Source organism: Dama dama, chromosome 15 (assembly GCF_033118175.1).
Source record: "Dama dama isolate Ldn47 chromosome 15, ASM3311817v1, whole genome shotgun sequence".
Taxonomy (NCBI): domain Eukaryota; kingdom Metazoa; phylum Chordata; class Mammalia; order Artiodactyla; family Cervidae; genus Dama; species Dama dama.
In genome coordinates, this window is record NC_083695.1 from 14,900,820 (window position 1) to 14,922,767 (window position 21,948).

General features: G+C 65.1%; 7 non-coding genes across 7 annotated transcripts; all 7 read left to right on the plus strand.

Moving 5' to 3' along the window:
• Positions 1–2,498: 2,498 nt before the first annotated feature.
• Positions 2,499–2,617, plus strand: LOC133070927 (5S ribosomal RNA). The gene has a single exon (XR_009696314.1). It is a non-coding gene; the product is annotated as a 5S ribosomal RNA (ribosomal RNA).
• A 1,912-nt stretch (positions 2,618–4,529) lies between these two features.
• Positions 4,530–4,648, plus strand: LOC133070928 (5S ribosomal RNA). The gene has a single exon (XR_009696315.1). It is a non-coding gene; the product is annotated as a 5S ribosomal RNA (ribosomal RNA).
• A 1,916-nt stretch (positions 4,649–6,564) lies between these two features.
• On the plus strand, positions 6,565–6,683 carry LOC133070929 (5S ribosomal RNA). Its single transcript, XR_009696316.1, has one exon. It is a non-coding gene; the product is annotated as a 5S ribosomal RNA (ribosomal RNA).
• A 3,492-nt stretch (positions 6,684–10,175) lies between these two features.
• LOC133070931 (5S ribosomal RNA) lies at positions 10,176–10,294 on the plus strand. The gene has a single exon (XR_009696317.1). It is a non-coding gene; the product is annotated as a 5S ribosomal RNA (ribosomal RNA).
• A 3,496-nt stretch (positions 10,295–13,790) lies between these two features.
• Positions 13,791–13,909, plus strand: LOC133070932 (5S ribosomal RNA). Its single transcript, XR_009696318.1, has one exon. It is a non-coding gene; the product is annotated as a 5S ribosomal RNA (ribosomal RNA).
• A 3,503-nt stretch (positions 13,910–17,412) lies between these two features.
• On the plus strand, positions 17,413–17,531 carry LOC133070934 (5S ribosomal RNA). The gene has a single exon (XR_009696320.1). It is a non-coding gene; the product is annotated as a 5S ribosomal RNA (ribosomal RNA).
• Positions 17,532–21,028: 3,497 nt separating this feature from the next.
• Positions 21,029–21,147, plus strand: LOC133070935 (5S ribosomal RNA). Its single transcript, XR_009696321.1, has one exon. It is a non-coding gene; the product is annotated as a 5S ribosomal RNA (ribosomal RNA).
• The last annotated feature ends 801 nt before the right edge of the window (positions 21,148–21,948 follow it).

The following is a 21,948-nucleotide window of genomic DNA, read 5'->3' on the forward strand; positions in this document are numbered from 1 at the left end:
TTCTGTCCGTCAGTCGCTGTGTCTCCGTGTGTGTGTGTGTGTGTGTGTGTGTGTGTGTGTGTGTGTGGTGTTGGGTCACAGGGTGTGAAGCTCTCTGTGTGTGTGTGTGTGTGTGTGTGTGTGTGTGTGTGTGTGTGGTGTTGGATCAGAGTGCGGGAAACTGCGTTGCCTAGAACAGAGTTTAGTTGTCAATGAAGGAGATGTAGAGCCAGAATGGGCTTCCCAGGTGGTGCTAGCAGTAAAGAACCTGTCTGCCCATGCAGGGAATGAAGGAGATGTGGGTTTGATACCTGGGTTGGGAAGATCCCCTGGAGGACGGCATGACAACCTACTTCAGTATGCTTGCCTGGAGGATCCTACAGTAAGAGGAGCCTGGCGGGCTACAGCCCATGGGGTCACAGTCAGGCAGGACTGAAGCAACGTGGCACCCAAGCATGCACACAGAGGCAGAGTATGAAGGATCTTGATTCTGGGCAGAAGGTTAATATCTCATTGTGGGTTCTCAGGCAGAGAAGCAGCAGCAAGGCAGTCACAGCCTTCTGAGAGAAGAACAGGTAAGACAGAGGGTTAAATTTAGAGGCGGTTTGTAAGTGGGCAGTGACAGCAATGCTTAAAACCAATAACGTCCACGTGTTAACTCCTTGACTCCAGAATCCACAAAACCGGGTCCTCCTGTGCACGTATTATAGGAAGCACTTGAAGACAACAAGGACTTGGTGCTTACCAAGCTCGTAGAGGACGGAATTGCTTTTGCCTTTCCAAGAGCATTAGCGCCTGTGCAGACATAGGTTCCTTCACTTTCAAGGGAAAGGTTCTGCAACAAAAGGGATCCATTGAAAAGCAAGGAAATACTGTCACTCAGAGATTCTCCTACCATCAAGCAAGTAACATTAGGATGAGGCACACCATCGGAATAAAAACAGATATGACCCGAACGCCCTCAAGCCGAAGCCTATCTTCCAGCCAACAGGGCCTTTGGCCAGCCGGCCAGCCAGTCAGCGGGCATGGCGGGTAGCAGCGTGCCAACTTTTGGATCGCCACGGCCATAGCCCCTCTGCGGGAGGATGACCGGGGCCCCGACTCCCAACGCAGACCTGGGTTGCCTCCAAGAGGCCGGAGGGCCACTCCGCATTCGGATTGCAAGAAACAAGATGACCGTCCGGTATGCTTGGACCCCCCTACATGATATGCAACCCCCCAGCTCCACACCCTTCCCCCTCCATTCTGGGTATCCCACCCCCCCGGACCCCAGTCGGCCCGCCCACACCCTTGCCCCCTGACACTCTCAAACACACACTCACACTCTCATCCTCTGGCCTTTGGGCGGGGGCTGGGTCTTCCCTTATTAGGTAGCCAAGCGGAAGGGGACCTTTGAGACCTCGGCTGCCAAGACGTCTTGGGGACCCCACGGGGCTCTGCCAGCCCCAGGGCACCGCGTCCAGCTGGGGCCCGGGGCCCAAGGCTGACGCCCCCTCCCTTGGGAAAGCTGCTTCTTCCGCCTGGGGTCTCTCTGAGGTGGGTCAGGGACTGTGCCACTGTGTCTGTCTCGGATCGGATGCCATCCTCTCTCCCGTGTCTGCCTCCCGTTTTCTCTCCGTCAGTCGCTGTGTCTCCCTCTGTGTGTGTGTGTGTGTGTGTGTGTGTGTGTGTGTGTCTGCGCGCGGGGGCCGGTCTGTCTGTCCGCCTGCCTCTCCCTCTCGCCGTCTTCGAGTCTGTCTCTGAACCTCCGTCTCTTTCTGCCTCTGCGTCTCCTGACACCCGGCCTCCCGTCCCTTCCTCTGGCCCCGGCCTCTCACAGGTTGCTGGGGCCCTGGCTCTGGCTGACGAGCCTGCGCCGGCCGGCTTGTCTCACTTGGCGTGGGTGCGTGCGAGTGTCTTGTGTGTCTGTCCGTGTGCCTGCCTGTCGGCCGTCTGCTCTCTCAGGACGGTCCTGTGCTTGGCGGGCGGCGTGGGGGCAAGTGGGGCCTCGATAGGGCGAAGGGGCGGGGCTGACGCGCTCCTGTCGGCCGCGCTGCTGGCTCCCGGTGGGTTTGGGCACCGGGCAGGTGCGGGGCAGGATGGGCGCTCAGGGCCCCAGCTGGGCTGCGCAGGAGGTTCAGAGGCCCGCGGGCGGCGGGCAGCGGCGGGCCCGGAAGCCAGAGACCTCCGGGGCAAGCTGGCCCTGTGCAGCGAACGGGATGGGGCTGGGGGCGCCGCCCAGCGGGGGCGGGCCTGCAGAGGCCCGGGGTGGGAGAGCGCCGAGACCTCCGCGCCCCTCCCGCCCCCGCACGCACGCACGGTGATGGGGAGCGGGGGCGGGGCGGCGTCGGCCGGCCGCCGGGCTGCCGGCCCTGGCCGGCCGGAGTCCGGTGGCGGGTCGTCCGGCTCAGGTACAGCGCGCGGCCCGTGGAGAGGTGCGGCCGGCTGACCCGCCCGGCAGGCAGGTCACAGCGAAAGGGAGGCGCGGCGCGGCGCGGCGCGGCGCGGGGCTCTTAGGGCGCTTGGAGGCAGCCGCCTCCGTCTACGGCCATACCACCCTGAACGCGCCCGATCTCGTCTGATCTCGGAAGCTAAGCAGGGTCGGGCCTGGTTAGTACTTGGATGGGAGACCGCCTGGGAATACCGGGTGCTGTAGGCTTTTTGCCTCCCCTCTCCTTTAGCCCCCGCCCCCACTCCCGCCCCACACCTCCCCCAGCCCCACCCGTGGCGTGGCCTGCACCGCAAGCCGCCCCCCACCCCCACCCCTGGCCCCTCGCACCCCACCGCGCTCACAGCCGTCGGTCGCCTGCCTTCCAGCCGGCGGCCCTCGCAGGCAGCAGCGGCGTCCCATCTCTTGGATCCCCGCGGCCCCAGCCCCTCCCCGGGTGGATGCCCCGGGCCTGGGGGGCGGGGGTCCGACGCCCGGCTGCCTCTGCGCGGCCCGAGAGCCCCTCCGCTTTCGGCTTCCAAAAAACCAGATGACCTTCCGGTCTCCGTCTGGGGCTCGCTAGGCAAGCCTCAGGTAATCCTGGGGACTGCCCCACGCCCCAGCCCCACCCGCAACCGTAGTGCCATCCTCGCACGCGACTGCGCGTGCTCTCCCGCGGGCTCACACACACACACACACACACAAAGACACACACACACCCCCACCTTCACCCACACACCCACCCTGCCGCCGAGACGTGTCAGGAGACAGAAACCACAGGTAAGGGAGATGGAGAAAGAGGGAGAGAGAAACAGCAAGAGGACCACACAGGCTTCCCAACCCTCGGCCTCCACACCCTCGGCCCTCCATTCTGGGTATCCCCCCGGACCCCAGTCGGCCCGCCCACACCCTTGCCCCCTGACACACTCGCACACACACTCTCACACACTCACCCTCTGGCCTTTGGGCGGGGGCTGGGTCTTGCCTTAGGTAGCCAAGCTGAAGGGGACCTTTGAGACCTCGGCTGCCAAGACGTCTTGGGGACCCCACGGGGCTCTGCCAGCCCCAGGGCACCGCGTCCAGCTGGGGCCCGGGGCCCAAGGCTGACGCCCCCTCCCTTGGGAAAGCTGCTTCTTCCGCCTGGGGTCTCTCTGAGGTGGGTCAGGGACTGTGCCACTGTGTCTGTCTCGGATCGGATGCCATCCTCTCTCCCGTGTCTGCCTCCCGTTTTCTCTCCGTCAGTCGCTGTGTCTCCCTCTGTGTGTGTGTGTGTGTGTGTGTGTGTGTGTGTGTGTGTGTCTGCGCGCGGGGGCCGGTCTGTCTGTCCGCCTGCCTCTCCCTCTCGCCGTCTTCGAGTCTGTCTCTGAACCTCCGTCTCTTTCTGCCTCTGCGTCTCCTGACACCCGGCCTCCCGTCCCTTCCTCTGGCCCCGGCCTCTCACAGGTTGCTGGGGCCCTGGCTCTGGCTGACGAGCCTGCGCCGGCCGGCTTGTCTCACTTGGCGTGGGTGCGTGCGAGTGTCTTGTGTGTCTGTCCGTGTGCCTGCCTGTCGGCCGTCTGCTCTCTCAGGACGGTCCTGTGCTTGGCGGGCGGCGTGGGGGCAAGTGGGGCCTCGATAGGGCGAAGGGGCGGGGCTGACGCGCTCCTGTCGGCCGCGCTGCTGGCTCCCGGTGGGTTTGGGCACCGGGCAGGTGCGGGGCAGGATGGGCGCTCAGGGCCCCAGCTGGGCTGCGCAGGAGGTTCAGAGGCCCGCGGGCGGCGGGCAGCGGCGGGCCCGGAAGCCAGAGACCTCCGGGGCAAGCTGGCCCTGTGCAGCGAACGGGATGGGGCTGGGGGCGCCGCCCAGCGGGGGCGGGCCTGCAGAGGCCCGGGGTGGGAGAGCGCCGAGACCTCCGCGCCCCTCCCGCCCCCGCACGCACGCACGGTGATGGGGAGCGGGGGCGGGGCGGCGTCGGCCGGCCGCCGGGCTGCCGGCCCTGGCCGGCCGGAGTCCGGTGGCGGGTCGTCCGGCTCAGGTACAGCGCGCGGCCCGTGGAGAGGTGCGGCCGGCTGACCCGCCCGGCAGGCAGGTCACAGCGAAAGGGAGGCGCGGCGCGGCGCGGCGCGGCGCGGGGCTCTTAGGGCGCTTGGAGGCAGCCGCCTCCGTCTACGGCCATACCACCCTGAACGCGCCCGATCTCGTCTGATCTCGGAAGCTAAGCAGGGTCGGGCCTGGTTAGTACTTGGATGGGAGACCGCCTGGGAATACCGGGTGCTGTAGGCTTTTTGCCTCCCCTCTCCTTTAGCCCCCGCCCCCACTCCCGCCCCACACCTCCCCCAGCCCCACCCGTGGCGTGGCCTGCACCGCAAGCCGCCCCCCACCCCCACCCCTGGCCCCTCGCACCCCACCGCGCTCACAGCCGTCGGTCGCCTGCCTTCCAGCCGGCGGCCCTCGCAGGCAGCAGCGGCGTCCCATCTCTTGGATCCCCGCGGCCCCAGCCCCTCCCCGGGTGGATGCCCCGGGCCTGGGGGGCGGGGGTCCGACGCCCGGCTGCCTCTGCGCGGCCCGAGAGCCCCTCCGCTTTCGGCTTCCAAAAAACCAGATGACCTTCCGGTCTCCGTCTGGGGCTCGCTAGGCAAGCCTCAGGTAATCCTGGGGACTGCCCCACGCCCCAGCCCCACCCGCAACCGTAGTGCCATCCTCGCACGCGACTGCGCGTGCTCTCCCGCGGGCTCACACACACACACACACACACAAAGACACACACACACCCCCACCTTCACCCACACACCCACCCTGCCGCCGAGACGTGTCAGGAGACAGAAACCACAGGTAAGGGAGATGGAGAAAGAGGGAGAGAGAAACAGCAAGAGGACCACACAGGCTTCCCAACCCTCGGCCTCCACACCCTCGGCCCTCCATTCTGGGTATCCCCCCGGACCCCAGTCGGCCCGCCCACACCCTTGCCCCCTGACACACTCGCACACACACTCTCACACACTCACCCTCTGGCCTTTGGGCGGGGGCTGGGTCTTGCCTTAGGTAGCCAAGCTGAAGGGGACCTTTGAGACCTCGGCTGCCAAGACGTCTTGGGGACCCCACGGGGCTCTGCCAGCCCCAGGGCACCGCGTCCAGCTGGGGCCCGGGGCCCAAGGCTGACGCCCCCTCCCTTGGGAAAGCTGCTTCTTCCGCCTGGGGTCTCTCTGAGGTGGGTCAGGGACTGTGCCACTGTGTCTGTCTCGGATCGGATGCCATCCTCTCTCCCGTGTCTGCCTCCCGTTTTCTCTCCGTCAGTCGCTGTGTCTCCCTCTGTGTGTGTGTGTGTGTGTGTGTGTGTGTGTGTGTGTGTGTGTGTCTGCGCGCGGGGGCCGGTCTGTCTGTCCGCCTGCCTCTCCCTCTCGCCGTCTTCGAGTCTGTCTCTGAACCTCCGTCTCTTTCTGCCTCTGCGTCTCCTGACACCCGGCCTCCCGTCCCTTCCTCTGGCCCCGGCCTCTCACAGGTTGCTGGGGCCCTGGCTCTGGCTGACGAGCCTGCGCCGGCCGGCTTGTCTCACTTGGCGTGGGTGCGTGCGAGTGTCTTGTGTGTCTGTCCGTGTGCCTGCCTGTCGGCCGTCTGCTCTCTCAGGACGGTCCTGTGCTTGGCGGGCGGCGTGGGGGCAAGTGGGGCCTCGATAGGGCGAAGGGGCGGGGCTGACGCGCTCCTGTCGGCCGCGCTGCTGGCTCCCGGTGGGTTTGGGCACCGGGCAGGTGCGGGGCAGGATGGGCGCTCAGGGCCCCAGCTGGGCTGCGCAGGAGGTTCAGAGGCCCGCGGGCGGCGGGCAGCGGCGGGCCCGGAAGCCAGAGACCTCCGGGGCAAGCTGGCCCTGTGCAGCGAACGGGATGGGGCTGGGGGCGCCGCCCAGCGGGGGCGGGCCTGCAGAGGCCCGGGGTGGGAGAGCGCCGAGACCTCCGCGCCCCTCCCGCCCCCGCACGCACGCACGGTGATGGGGAGCGGGGGCGGGGCGGCGTCGGCCGGCCGCCGGGCTGCCGGCCCTGGCCGGCCGGAGTCCGGTGGCGGGTCGTCCGGCTCAGGTACAGCGCGCGGCCCGTGGAGAGGTGCGGCCGGCTGACCCGCCCGGCAGGCAGGTCACAGCGAAAGGGAGGCGCGGCGCGGCGCGGCGCGGCGCGGGGCTCTTAGGGCGCTTGGAGGCAGCCGCCTCCGTCTACGGCCATACCACCCTGAACGCGCCCGATCTCGTCTGATCTCGGAAGCTAAGCAGGGTCGGGCCTGGTTAGTACTTGGATGGGAGACCGCCTGGGAATACCGGGTGCTGTAGGCTTTTTGCCTCCCCTCTCCTTTAGCCCCCGCCCCCACTCCCGCCCCACACCTCCCCCAGCCCCACCCGTGGCGTGGCCTGCACCGCAAGCCGCCCCCCACCCCCACCCCTGGCCCCTCGCACCCCACCGCGCTCACAGCCGTCGGTCGCCTGCCTTCCAGCCGGCGGCCCTCGCAGGCAGCAGCGGCGTCCCATCTCTTGGATCCCCGCGGCCCCAGCCCCTCCCCGGGTGGATGCCCCGGGCCTGGGGGGCGGGGGTCCGACGCCCGGCTGCCTCTGCGCGGCCCGAGAGCCCCTCCGCTTTCGGCTTCCAAAAAACCAGATGACCTTCCGGTCTCCGTCTGGGGCTCGCTAGGCAAGCCTCAGGTAATCCTGGGGACTGCCCCACGCCCCAGCCCCACCCGCAACCGTAGTGCCATCCTCGCACGCGACTGCGCGTGCTCTCCCGCGGGCTCACACACACACACACACACACAAAGACACACACACACCCCCACCTTCACCCACACACCCACCCTGCCGCCGAGACGTGTCAGGAGACAGAAACCACAGGTAAGGGAGATGGAGAAAGAGGGAGAGAGAAACAGCAAGAGGACCACACAGGCTTCCCAACCCTCGGCCTCCACACCCTCGGCCCTCCATTCTGGGTATCCCCCCGGACCCCAGTCGGCCCGCCCACACCCTTGCCCCCTGACACACTCGCACACACACTCTCACACACTCACCCTCTGGCCTTTGGGCGGGGGCTGGGTCTTGCCTTAGGTAGCCAAGCTGAAGGGGACCTTTGAGACCTCGGCTGCCAAGACGTCTTGGGGACCCCACGGGGCTCTGCCAGCCCCAGGGCACCGCGTCCAGCTGGGGCCCGGGGCCCAAGGCTGACGCCCCCTCCCTTGGGAAAGCTGCTTCTTCCGCCTGGTCTCTCTCGGAGGTGGGTCAGGGACTGTGCCACTGTGTCTGTCTCGGATCGGATGCCATCCTCTCTCCCGTGTCTGCCTCCCGTTTTCTGTCCGTCAGTCGCTGTGTCTCCGTGTGTGTGTGTGTGTGTGTGTGTGTGTGTGTGTGTGTGTGTGGTGTTGGGTCACAGGGTGTGAAGCTCTGTGTGTGTGTGTGTGTGTGTGTGTGTGTGTGTGTGTGTGGTGTTGGATCAGAGTGCGGGAAACTGCGTTGCCTAGAACAGAGTTTAGTTGTCAATGAAGGAGATGTAGAGCCAGAATGGGCTTCCCAGGTGGTGCTAGCAGTAAAGAACCTGTCTGCCCATGCAGGGAATGAAGGAGATGTGGGTTTGATACCTGGGTTGGGAAGATCCCCTGGAGGACGGCATGACAACCTACTTCAGTATGCTTGCCTGGAGGATCCTACAGTAAGAGGAGCCTGGCGGGCTACAGCCCATGGGGTCACAGTCAGGCAGGACTGAAGCAACGTGGCACCCAAGCATGCACACAGAGGCAGAGTATGAAGGATCTTGATTCTGGGCAGAAGGTTAATATCTCATTGTGGGTTCTCAGGCAGAGAAGCAGCAGCAAGGCAGTCACAGCCTTCTGAGAGAAGAACAGGTAAGACAGAGGGTTAAATTTAGAGGCGGTTTGTAAGTGGGCAGTGACAGCAATGCTTAAAACCAATAACGTCCACGTGTTAACTCCTTGACTCCAGAATCCACAAAACCGGGTCCTCCTGTGCACGTATTATAGGAAGCACTTGAAGACAACAAGGACTTGGTGCTTACCAAGCTCGTAGAGGACGGAATTGCTTTTGCCTTTCCAAGAGCATTAGCGCCTGTGCAGACATAGGTTCCTTCACTTTCAAGGGAAAGGTTCTGCAACAAAAGGGATCCATTGAAAAGCAAGGAAATACTGTCACTCAGAGATTCTCCTACCATCAAGCAAGTAACATTAGGATGAGGCACACCATCGGAATAAAAACAGATATGACCCGAACGCCCTCAAGCCGAAGCCTATCTTCCAGCCAACAGGGCCTTTGGCCAGCCGGCCAGCCAGTCAGCGGGCATGGCGGGTAGCAGCGTGCCAACTTTTGGATCGCCACGGCCATAGCCCCTCTGCGGGAGGATGACCGGGGCCCCGACTCCCAACGCAGACCTGGGTTGCCTCCAAGAGGCCGGAGGGCCACTCCGCATTCGGATTGCAAGAAACAAGATGACCGTCCGGTATGCTTGGACCCCCCTACATGATATGCAACCCCCCAGCTCCACACCCTTCCCCCTCCATTCTGGGTATCCCACCCCCCCGGACCCCAGTCGGCCCGCCCACACCCTTGCCCCCTGACACTCTCAAACACACACTCACACTCTCATCCTCTGGCCTTTGGGCGGGGGCTGGGTCTTCCCTTATTAGGTAGCCAAGCGGAAGGGGACCTTTGAGACCTCGGCTGCCAAGACGTCTTGGGGACCCCACGGGGCTCTGCCAGCCCCAGGGCACCGCGTCCAGCTGGGGCCCGGGGCCCAAGGCTGACGCCCCCTCCCTTGGGAAAGCTGCTTCTTCCGCCTGGGGTCTCTCTGAGGTGGGTCAGGGACTGTGCCACTGTGTCTGTCTCGGATCGGATGCCATCCTCTCTCCCGTGTCTGCCTCCCGTTTTCTCTCCGTCAGTCGCTGTGTCTCCCTCTGTGTGTGTGTGTGTGTGTGTGTGTGTGTGTGTGTCTGCGCGCGGGGGCCCGTCTGTCTGTCCGCCTGCCTCTCCCTCTCGCCGTCTTCGAGTCTGTCTCTGAACCTCCGTCTCTTTCTGCCTCTGCGTCTCCTGACACCCGGCCTCCCGTCCCTTCCTCTGGCCCCGGCCTCTCACAGGTTGCTGGGGCCCTGGCTCTGGCTGACGAGCCTGCGCCGGCCGGCTTGTCTCACTTGGCGTGGGTGCGTGCGAGTGTCTTGTGTGTCTGTCCGTGTGCCTGCCTGTCGGCCGTCTGCTCTCTCAGGACGGTCCTGTGCTTGGCGGGCGGCGTGGGGGCAAGTGGGGCCTCGATAGGGCGAAGGGGCGGGGCTGACGCGCTCCTGTCGGCCGCGCTGCTGGCTCCCGGTGGGTTTGGGCACCGGGCAGGTGCGGGGCAGGATGGGCGCTCAGGGCCCCAGCTGGGCTGCGCAGGAGGTTCAGAGGCCCGCGGGCGGCGGGCAGCGGCGGGCCCGGAAGCCAGAGACCTCCGGGGCAAGCTGGCCCTGTGCAGCGAACGGGATGGGGCTGGGGGCGCCGCCCAGCGGGGGCGGGCCTGCAGAGGCCCGGGGTGGGAGAGCGCCGAGACCTCCGCGCCCCTCCCGCCCCCGCACGCACGCACGGTGATGGGGAGCGGGGGCGGGGCGGCGTCGGCCGGCCGCCGGGCTGCCGGCCCTGGCCGGCCGGAGTCCGGTGGCGGGTCGTCCGGCTCAGGTACAGCGCGCGGCCCGTGGAGAGGTGCGGCCGGCTGACCCGCCCGGCAGGCAGGTCACAGCGAAAGGGAGGCGCGGCGCGGCGCGGCGCGGCGCGGGGCTCTTAGGGCGCTTGGAGGCAGCCGCCTCCGTCTACGGCCATACCACCCTGAACGCGCCCGATCTCGTCTGATCTCGGAAGCTAAGCAGGGTCGGGCCTGGTTAGTACTTGGATGGGAGACCGCCTGGGAATACCGGGTGCTGTAGGCTTTTTGCCTCCCCTCTCCTTTAGCCCCCGCCCCCACTCCCGCCCCACACCTCCCCCAGCCCCACCCGTGGCGTGGCCTGCACCGCAAGCCGCCCCCCACCCCCACCCCTGGCCCCTCGCACCCCACCGCGCTCACAGCCGTCGGTCGCCTGCCTTCCAGCCGGCGGCCCTCGCAGGCAGCAGCGGCGTCCCATCTCTTGGATCCCCGCGGCCCCAGCCCCTCCCCGGGTGGATGCCCCGGGCCTGGGGGGCGGGGGTCCGACGCCCGGCTGCCTCTGCGCGGCCCGAGAGCCCCTCCGCTTTCGGCTTCCAAAAAACCAGATGACCTTCCGGTCTCCGTCTGGGGCTCGCTAGGCAAGCCTCAGGTAATCCTGGGGACTGCCCCACGCCCCAGCCCCACCCGCAACCGTAGTGCCATCCTCGCACGCGACTGCGCGTGCTCTCCCGCGGGCGCACACACACACACACACACACACACACACACACACACAAAGACACACACACCCCCACCTTCACCCACACACCCACCCTGCCGCCGAGACGTGTCAGGAGACAGAAACCACAGGTAAGGGAGATGGAGAAAGAGGGAGAGAGAAACAGCAAGAGGACCACACAGGCTTCCCAACCCTCGGCCTCCACACCCTCGGCCCTCCATTCTGGGTATCCCCCCGGACCCCAGTCGGCCCGCCCACACCCTTGCCCCCTGACACACTCGCACACACACTCTCACACACTCACCCTCTGGCCTTTGGGCGGGGGCTGGGTCTTGCCTTAGGTAGCCAAGCTGAAGGGGACCTTTGAGACCTCGGCTGCCAAGACGTCTTGGGGACCCCACGGGGCTCTGCCAGCCCCAGGGCACCGCGTCCAGCTGGGGCCCGGGGCCCAAGGCTGACGCCCCCTCCCTTGGGAAAGCTGCTTCTTCCGCCTGGTCTCTCTCGGAGGTGGGTCAGGGACTGTGCCACTGTGTCTGTCTCGGATCGGATGCCATCCTCTCTCCCGTGTCTGCCTCCCGTTTTCTGTCCGTCAGTCGCTGTGTCTCCGTGTGTGTGTGTGTGTGTGTGTGTGTGGTGTTGGGTCACAGGGTGTGAAGCTCTCTGTGTGTGTGTGTGTGTGTGTGTGTGTGTGTGTGTGTGTGTGTGTGGTGTTGGATCAGAGTGCGGGAAACTGCGTTGCCTAGAACAGAGTTTAGTTGTCAATGAAGGAGATGTAGAGCCAGAATGGGCTTCCCAGGTGGTGCTAGCAGTAAAGAACCTGTCTGCCCATGCAGGGAATGAAGGAGATGTGGGTTTGATACCTGGGTTGGGAAGATCCCCTGGAGGACGGCATGACAACCTACTTCAGTATGCTTGCCTGGAGGATCCTACAGTAAGAGGAGCCTGGCGGGCTACAGCCCATGGGGTCACAGTCAGGCAGGACTGAAGCAACGTGGCACCCAAGCATGCACACAGAGGCAGAGTATGAAGGATCTTGATTCTGGGCAGAAGGTTAATATCTCATTGTGGGTTCTCAGGCAGAGAAGCAGCAGCAAGGCAGTCACAGCCTTCTGAGAGAAGAACAGGTAAGACAGAGGGTTAAATTTAGAGGCGGTTTGTAAGTGGGCAGTGACAGCAATGCTTAAAACCAATAACGTCCACGTGTTAACTCCTTGACTCCAGAATCCACAAAACCGGGTCCTCCTGTGCACGTATTATAGGAAGCACTTGAAGACAACAAGGACTTGGTGCTTACCAAGCTCGTAGAGGACGGAATTGCTTTTGCCTTTCCAAGAGCATTAGCGCCTGTGCAGACATAGGTTCCTTCACTTTCAAGGGAAAGGTTCTGCAACAAAAGGGATCCATTGAAAAGCAAGGAAATACTGTCACTCAGAGATTCTCCTACCATCAAGCAAGTAACATTAGGATGAGGCACACCATCGGAATAAAAACAGATATGACCCGAACGCCCTCAAGCCGAAGCCTATCTTCCAGCCAACAGGGCCTTTGGCCAGCCGGCCAGCCAGTCAGCGGGCATGGCGGGTAGCAGCGTGCCAACTTTTGGATCGCCACGGCCATAGCCCCTCTGCGGGAGGATGACCGGGGCCCCGACTCCCAACGCAGACCTGGGTTGCCTCCAAGAGGCCGGAGGGCCACTCCGCATTCGGATTGCAAGAAACAAGATGACCGTCCGGTATGCTTGGACCCCCCTACATGATATGCAACCCCCCAGCTCCACACCCTTCCCCCTCCATTCTGGGTATCCCACCCCCCCGGACCCCAGTCGGCCCGCCCACACCCTTGCCCCCTGACACTCTCAAACACACACTCACACTCTCATCCTCTGGCCTTTGGGCGGGGGCTGGGTCTTCCCTTATTAGGTAGCCAAGCGGAAGGGGACCTTTGAGACCTCGGCTGCCAAGACGTCTTGGGGACCCCACGGGGCTCTGCCAGCCCCAGGGCACCGCGTCCAGCTGGGGCCCGGGGCCCAAGGCTGACGCCCCCTCCCTTGGGAAAGCTGCTTCTTCCGCCTGGGGTCTCTCTGAGGTGGGTCAGGGACTGTGCCACTGTGTCTGTCTCGGATCGGATGCCATCCTCTCTCCCGTGTCTGCCTCCCGTTTTCTCTCCGTCAGTCGCTGTGTCTCCCTCTGTGTGTGTGTGTGTGTGTGTGTGTGTGTGTGTCTGCGCGCGGGGGCCCGTCTGTCTGTCCGCCTGCCTCTCCCTCTCGCCGTCTTCGAGTCTGTCTCTGAACCTCCGTCTCTTTCTGCCTCTGCGTCTCCTGACACCCGGCCTCCCGTCCCTTCCTCTGGCCCCGGCCTCTCACAGGTTGCTGGGGCCCTGGCTCTGGCTGACGAGCCTGCGCCGGCCGGCTTGTCTCACTTGGCGTGGGTGCGTGCGAGTGTCTTGTGTGTCTGTCCGTGTGCCTGCCTGTCGGCCGTCTGCTCTCTCAGGACGGTCCTGTGCTTGGCGGGCGGCGTGGGGGCAAGTGGGGCCTCGATAGGGCGAAGGGGCGGGGCTGACGCGCTCCTGTCGGCCGCGCTGCTGGCTCCCGGTGGGTTTGGGCACCGGGCAGGTGCGGGGCAGGATGGGCGCTCAGGGCCCCAGCTGGGCTGCGCAGGAGGTTCAGAGGCCCGCGGGCGGCGGGCAGCGGCGGGCCCGGAAGCCAGAGACCTCCGGGGCAAGCTGGCCCTGTGCAGCGAACGGGATGGGGCTGGGGGCGCCGCCCAGCGGGGGCGGGCCTGCAGAGGCCCGGGGTGGGAGAGCGCCGAGACCTCCGCGCCCCTCCCGCCCCCGCACGCACGCACGGTGATGGGGAGCGGGGGCGGGGCGGCGTCGGCAGGCCGCCGGGCTGCCGGCCCTGGCCGGCCGGAGTCCGGTGGCGGGTCGTCCGGCTCAGGTACAGCGCGCGGCCCGTGGAGAGGTGCGGCCGGCTGACCCGCCCGGCAGGCAGGTCACAGCGAAAGGGAGGCGCGGCGCGGCGCGGCGCGGCGCGGGGCTCTTAGGGCGCTTGGAGGCAGCCGCCTCCGTCTACGGCCATACCACCCTGAACGCGCCCGATCTCGTCTGATCTCGGAAGCTAAGCAGGGTCGGGCCTGGTTAGTACTTGGATGGGAGACCGCCTGGGAATACCGGGTGCTGTAGGCTTTTTGCCTCCCCTCTCCTTTAGCCCCCGCCCCCACTCCCGCCCCACACCTCCCCCAGCCCCACCCGTGGCGTGGCCTGCACCGCAAGCCGCCCCCCACCCCCACCCCTGGCCCCTCGCACCCCACCGCGCTCACAGCCGTCGGTCGCCTGCCTTCCAGCCGGCGGCCCTCGCAGGCAGCAGCGGCGTCCCATCTCTTGGATCCCCGCGGCCCCAGCCCCTCCCCGGGTGGATGCCCCGGGCCTGGGGGGCGGGGGTCCGACGCCCGGCTGCCTCTGCGCGGCCCGAGAGCCCCTCCGCTTTCGGCTTCCAAAAAACCAGATGACCTTCCGGTCTCCGTCTGGGGCTCGCTAGGCAAGCCTCAGGTAATCCTGGGGACTGCCCCACGCCCCAGCCCCACCCGCAACCGTAGTGCCATCCTCGCACGCGACTGCGCGTGCTCTCCCGCGGGCACACACACACACACACACACACACACACACACACACAAAGACACACACACCCCCACCTTCACCCACACACCCACCCTGCCGCCGAGACGTGTCAGGAGACAGAAACCACAGGTAAGGGAGATGGAGAAAGAGGGAGAGAGAAACAGCAAGAGGACCACACAGGCTTCCCAACCCTCGGCCTCCACACCCTCGGCCCTCCATTCTGGGTATCCCCCCGGACCCCAGTCGGCCCGCCCACACCCTTGCCCCCTGACACACTCGCACACACACTCTCACACACTCACCCTCTGGCCTTTGGGCGGGGGCTGGGTCTTGCCTTAGGTAGCCAAGCTGAAGGGGACCTTTGAGACCTCGGCTGCCAAGACGTCTTGGGGACCCCACGGGGCTCTGCCAGCCCCAGGGCACCGCGTCCAGCTGGGGCCCGGGGCCCAAGGCTGACGCCCCCTCCCTTGGGAAAGCTGCTTCTTCCGCCTGGTCTCTCTCGGAGGTGGGTCAGGGACTGTGCCACTGTGTCTGTCTCGGATCGGATGCCATCCTCTCTCCCGTGTCTGCCTCCCGTTTTCTGTCCGTCAGTCGCTGTGTCTCCGTGTGTGTGTGTGTGTGTGTGTGTGTGTGGTGTTGGGTCACAGGGTGTGAAGCTCTCTGTGTGTGTTTGTGTGTGTGTGTGTGTGTGTGTGTGTGTGTGGTGTTGGATCAGAGTGCGGGAAACTGCGTTGCCTAGAACAGAGTTTAGTTGTCAATGAAGGAGATGTAGAGCCAGAATGGGCTTCCCAGGTGGTGCTAGCAGTAAAGAACCTGTCTGCCCATGCAGGGAATGAAGGAGATGTGGGTTTGATACCTGGGTTGGGAAGATCCCCTGGAGGACGGCATGACAACCTACTTCAGTATGCTTGCCTGGAGGATCCTACAGTAAGAGGAGCCTGGCGGGCTACAGCCCATGGGGTCACAGTCAGGCAGGACTGAAGCAACGTGGCACCCAAGCATGCACACAGAGGCAGAGTATGAAGGATCTTGATTCTGGGCAGAAGGTTAATATCTCATTGTGGGTTCTCAGGCAGAGAAGCAGCAGCAAGGCAGTCACAGCCTTCTGAGAGAAGAACAGGTAAGACAGAGGGTTAAATTTAGAGGCGGTTTGTAAGTGGGCAGTGACAGCAATGCTTAAAACCAATAACGTCCACGTGTTAACTCCTTGACTCCAGAATCCACAAAACCGGGTCCTCCTGTGCACGTATTATAGGAAGCACTTGAAGACAACAAGGACTTGGTGCTTACCAAGCTCGTAGAGGACGGAATTGCTTTTGCCTTTCCAAGAGCATTAGCGCCTGTGCAGACATAGGTTCCTTCACTTTCAAGGGAAAGGTTCTGCAACAAAAGGGATCCATTGAAAAGCAAGGAAATACTGTCACTCAGAGATTCTCCTACCATCAAGCAAGTAACATTAGGATGAGGCACACCATCGGAATAAAAACAGATATGACCCGAACGCCCTCAAGCCGAAGCCTATCTTCCAGCCAACAGGGCCTTTGGCCAGCCGGCCAGCCAGTCAGCGGGCATGGCGGGTAGCAGCGTGCCAACTTTTGGATCGCCACGGCCATAGCCCCTCTGCGGGAGGATGACCGGGGCCCCGACTCCCAACGCAGACCTGGGTTGCCTCCAAGAGGCCGGAGGGCCACTCCGCATTCGGATTGCAAGAAACAAGATGACCGTCCGGTATGCTTGGACCCCCCTACATGATATGCAACCCCCCAGCTCCACACCCTTCCCCCTCCATTCTGGGTATCCCACCCCCCCGGACCCCAGTCGGCCCGCCCACACCCTTGCCCCCTGACACTCTCAAACACACACTCACACTCTCATCCTCTGGCCTTTGGGCGGGGGCTGGGTCTTCCCTTATTAGGTAGCCAAGCGGAAGGGGACCTTTGAGACCTCGGCTGCCAAGACGTCTTGGGGACCCCACGGGGCTCTGCCAGCCCCAGGGCACCGCGTCCAGCTGGGGCCCGGGGCCCAAGGCTGACGCCCCCTCCCTTGGGAAAGCTGCTTCTTCCGCCTGGGGTCTCTCTGAGGTGGGTCAGGGACTGTGCCACTGTGTCTGTCTCGGATCGGATGCCATCCTCTCTCCCGTGTCTGCCTCCCGTTTTCTCTCCGTCAGTCGCTGTGTCTCCCTCTGTGTGTGTGTGTGTGTGTGTGTGTGTGTGTGTGTGTGTCTGCGCGCGGGGGCCGGTCTGTCTGTCCGCCTGCCTCTCCCTCTCGCCGTCTTCGAGTCTGTCTCTGAACCTCCGTCTCTTTCTGCCTCTGCGTCTCCTGACACCCGGCCTCCCGTCCCTTCCTCTGGCCCCGGCCTCTCACAGGTTGCTGGGGCCCTGGCTCTGGCTGACGAGCCTGCGCCGGCCGGCTTGTCTCACTTGGCGTGGGTGCGTGCGAGTGTCTTGTGTGTCTGTCCGTGTGCCTGCCTGTCGGCCGTCTGCTCTCTCAGGACGGTCCTGTGCTTGGCGGGCGGCGTGGGGGCAAGTGGGGCCTCGATAGGGCGAAGGGGCGGGGCTGACGCGCTCCTGTCGGCCGCGCTGCTGGCTCCCGGTGGGTTTGGGCACCGGGCAGGTGCGGGGCAGGATGGGCGCTCAGGGCCCCAGCTGGGCTGCGCAGGAGGTTCAGAGGCCCGCGGGCGGCGGGCAGCGGCGGGCCCGGAAGCCAGAGACCTCCGGGGCAAGCTGGCCCTGTGCAGCGAACGGGATGGGGCTGGGGGCGCCGCCCAGCGGGGGCGGGCCTGCAGAGGCCCGGGGTGGGAGAGCGCCGAGACCTCCGCGCCCCTCCCGCCCCCGCACGCACGCACGGTGATGGGGAGCGGGGGCGGGGCGGCGTCGGCCGGCCGCCGGGCTGCCGGCCCTGGCCGGCCGGAGTCCGGTGGCGGGTCGTCCGGCTCAGGTACAGCGCGCGGCCCGTGGAGAGGTGCGGCCGGCTGACCCGCCCGGCAGGCAGGTCACAGCGAAAGGGAGGCGCGGCGCGGCGCGGCGCGGCGCGGCGCGGGGCTCTTAGGGCGCTTGGAGGCAGCCGCCTCCGTCTACGGCCATACCACCCTGAACGCGCCCGATCTCGTCTGATCTCGGAAGCTAAGCAGGGTCGGGCCTGGTTAGTACTTGGATGGGAGACCGCCTGGGAATACCGGGTGCTGTAGGCTTTTTGCCTCCCCTCTCCTTTAGCCCCCGCCCCCACTCCCGCCCCACACCTCCCCCAGCCCCACCCGTGGCGTGGCCTGCACCGCAAGCCGCCCCCCACCCCCACCCCTGGCCCCTCGCACCCCACCGCGCTCACAGCCGTCGGTCGCCTGCCTTCCAGCCGGCGGCCCTCGCAGGCAGCAGCGGCGTCCCATCTCTTGGATCCCCGCGGCCCCAGCCCCTCCCCGGGTGGATGCCCCGGGCCTGGGGGGCGGGGGTCCGACGCCCGGCTGCCTCTGCGCGGCCCGAGAGCCCCTCCGCTTTCGGCTTCCAAAAAACCAGATGACCTTCCGGTCTCCGTCTGGGGCTCGCTAGGCAAGCCTCAGGTAATCCTGGGGACTGCCCCACGCCCCAGCCCCACCCGCAACCGTAGTGCCATCCTCGCACGCGACTGCGCGTGCTCTCCCGCGGGCACACACACACACACACACACACACACACACACACAAAGACACACACACCCCCACCTTCACCCACACACCCACCCTGCCGCCGAGACGTGTCAGGAGACAGAAACCACAGGTAAGGGAGATGGAGAAAGAGGGAGAGAGAAACAGCAAGAGGACCACACAGGCTTCCCAACCCTCGGCCTCCACACCCTCGGCCCTCCATTCTGGGTATCCCCCCGGACCCCAGTCGGCCCGCCCACACCCTTGCCCCCTGACACACTCGCACACACACTCTCACACACTCACCCTCTGGCCTTTGGGCGGGGGCTGGGTCTTGCCTTAGGTAGCCAAGCTGAAGGGGACCTTTGAGACCTCGGCTGCCAAGACGTCTTGGGGACCCCACGGGGCTCTGCCAGCCCCAGGGCACCGCGTCCAGCTGGGGCCCGGGGCCCAAGGCTGACGCCCCCTCCCTTGGGAAAGCTGCTTCTTCCGCCTGGTCTCTCTCGGAGGTGGGTCAGGGACTGTGCCACTGTGTCTGTCTCGGATCGGATGCCATCCTCTCTCCCGTGTCTGCCTCCCGTTTTCTGTCCGTCAGTCGCTGTGTCTCCGTGTGTGTGTGTGTGTGTGTGTGTGTGTGGTGTTGGGTCACAGGGTGTGAAGCTCTCTGTGTGTGTTTGTGTGTGTGTGTGTGTGTGTGTGTGTGTGTGGTGTTGGATCAGAGTGCGGGAAACTGCGTTGCCTAGAACAGAGTTTAGTTGTCAATGAAGGAGATGTAGAGCCAGAATGGGCTTCCCAGGTGGTGCTAGCAGTAAAGAACCTGTCTGCCCATGCAGGGAATGAAGGAGATGTGGGTTTGATACCTGGGTTGGGAAGATCCCCTGGAGGACGGCATGACAACCTACTTCAGTATGCTTGCCTGGAGGATCCTACAGTAAGAGGAGCCTGGCGGGCTACAGCCCATGGGGTCACAGTCAGGCAGGACTGAAGCAACGTGGCACCCAAGCATGCACACAGAGGCAGAGTATGAAGGATCTTGATTCTGGGCAGAAGGTTAATATCTCATTGTGGGTTCTCAGGCAGAGAAGCAGCAGCAAGGCAGTCACAGCCTTCTGAGAGAAGAACAGGTAAGACAGAGGGTTAAATTTAGAGGCGGTTTGTAAGTGGGCAGTGACAGCAATGCTTAAAACCAATAACGTCCACGTGTTAACTCCTTGACTCCAGAATCCACAAAACCGGGTCCTCCTGTGCACGTATTATAGGAAGCACTTGAAGACAACAAGGACTTGGTGCTTACCAAGCTCGTAGAGGACGGAATTGCTTTTGCCTTTCCAAGAGCATTAGCGCCTGTGCAGACATAGGTTCCTTCACTTTCAAGGGAAAGGTTCTGCAACAAAAGGGATCCATTGAAAAGCAAGGAAATACTGTCACTCAGAGATTCTCCTACCATCAAGCAAGTAACATTAGGATGAGGCACACCATCGGAATAAAAACAGATATGACCCGAACGCCCTCAAGCCGAAGCCTATCTTCCAGCCAACAGGGCCTTTGGCCAGCCGGCCAGCCAGTCAGCGGGCATGGCGGGTAGCAGCGTGCCAACTTTTGGATCGCCACGGCCATAGCCCCTCTGCGGGAGGATGACCGGGGCCCCGACTCCCAACGCAGACCTGGGTTGCCTCCAAGAGGCCGGAGGGCCACTCCGCATTCGGATTGCAAGAAACAAGATGACCGTCCGGTATGCTTGGACCCCCCTACATGATATGCAACCCCCCAGCTCCACACCCTTCCCCCTCCATTCTGGGTATCCCACCCCCCCGGACCCCAGTCGGCCCGCCCACACCCTTGCCCCCTGACACTCTCAAACACACACTCACACTCTCATCCTCTGGCCTTTGGGCGGGGGCTGGGTCTTCCCTTATTAGGTAGCCAAGCGGAAGGGGACCTTTGAGACCTCGGCTGCCAAGACGTCTTGGGGACCCCACGGGGCTCTGCCAGCCCCAGGGCACCGCGTCCAGCTGGGGCCCGGGGCCCAAGGCTGACGCCCCCTCCCTTGGGAAAGCTGCTTCTTCCGCCTGGGGTCTCTCTGAGGTGGGTCAGGGACTGTGCCACTGTGTCTGTCTCGGATCGGATGCCATCCTCTCTCCCGTGTCTGCCTCCCGTTTTCTCTCCGTCAGTCGCTGTGTCTCCCTCTGTGTGTGTGTGTGTGTGTGTGTGTGTGTGTGTGTGTGTGTCTGCGCGCGGGGGCCAGTCTGTTGTCCGCCTGCCTCTCCCTCTCGCCGTCTTCGAGTCTGTCTCTGAACCTCCGTCTCTTTCTGCCTCTGCGTCTCCTGACACCCGGCCTCCCGTCCCTTCCTCTGGCCCCGGCCTCTCACAGGTTGCTGGGGCCCTGGCTCTGGCTGACGAGCCTGCGCCGGCCGGCTTGTCTCACTTGGCGTGGGTGCGTGCGAGTGTCTTGTGTGTCTGTCCGTGTGCCTGCCTGTCGGCCGTCTGCTCTCTCAGGACGGTCCTGTGCTTGGCGGGCGGCGTGGGGGCAAGTGGGGCCTCGATAGGGCGAAGGGGCGGGGCTGACGCGCTCCTGTCGGCCGCGCTGCTGGCTCCCGGTGGGTTTGGGCACCGGGCAGGTGCGGGGCAGGATGGGCGCTCAGGGCCCCAGCTGGGCTGCGCAGGAGGTTCAGAGGCCCGCGGGCGGCGGGCAGCGGCGGGCCCGGAAGCCAGAGACCTCCGGGGCAAGCTGGCCCTGTGCAGCGAACGGGATGGGGCTGGGGGCGCCGCCCAGCGGGGGCGGGCCTGCAGAGGCCCGGGGTGGGAGAGCGCCGAGACCTCCGCGCCCCTCCCGCCCCCGCACGCACGCACGGTGATGGGGAGCGGGGGCGGGGCGGCGTCGGCAGGCCGCCGGGCTGCCGGCCCTGGCCGGCCGGAGTCCGGTGGCGGGTCGTCCGGCTCAGGTACAGCGCGCGGCCCGTGGAGAGGTGCGGCCGGCTGACCCGCCCGGCAGGCAGGTCACAGCGAAAGGGAGGCGCGGCGCGGCGCGGCGCGGCGCGGGGCTCTTAGGGCGCTTGGAGGCAGCCGCCTCCGTCTACGGCCATACCACCCTGAACGCGCCCGATCTCGTCTGATCTCGGAAGCTAAGCAGGGTCGGGCCTGGTTAGTACTTGGATGGGAGACCGCCTGGGAATACCGGGTGCTGTAGGCTTTTTGCCTCCCCTCTCCTTTAGCCCCCGCCCCCACTCCCGCCCCACACCTCCCCCAGCCCCACCCGTGGCGTGGCCTGCACCGCAAGCCGCCCCCCACCCCCACCCCTGGCCCCTCGCACCCCACCGCGCTCACAGCCGTCGGTCGCCTGCCTTCCAGCCGGCGGCCCTCGCAGGCAGCAGCGGCGTCCCATCTCTTGGATCCCCGCGGCCCCAGCCCCTCCCCGGGTGGATGCCCCGGGCCTGGGGGGCGGGGGTCCGACGCCCGGCTGCCTCTGCGCGGCCCGAGAGCCCCTCCGCTTTCGGCTTCCAAAAAACCAGATGACCTTCCGGTCTCCGTCTGGGGCTCGCTAGGCAAGCCTCAGGTAATCCTGGGGACTGCCCCACGCCCCAGCCCCACCCGCAACCGTAGTGCCATCCTCGCACGCGACTGCGCGTGCTCTCCCGCGGGCACACACACACACACACACACACACACACACAAAGACACACACACCCCCACCTTCACCCACACACCCACCCTGCCGCCGAGACGTGTCAGGAGACAGAAACCACAGGTAAGGGAGATGGAGAAAGAGGGAGAGAGAAACAGCAAGAGGACCACACAGGCTTCCCAACCCTCGGCCTCCACACCCTCGGCCCTCCATTCTGGGTATCCCCCCGGACCCCAGTCGGCCCGCCCACACCCTTGCCCCCTGACACACTCGCACACACACTCTCACACACTCACCCTCTGGCCTTTGGGCGGGGGCTGGGTCTTGCCTTAGGTAGCCAAGCTGAAGGGGACCTTTGAGACCTCGGCT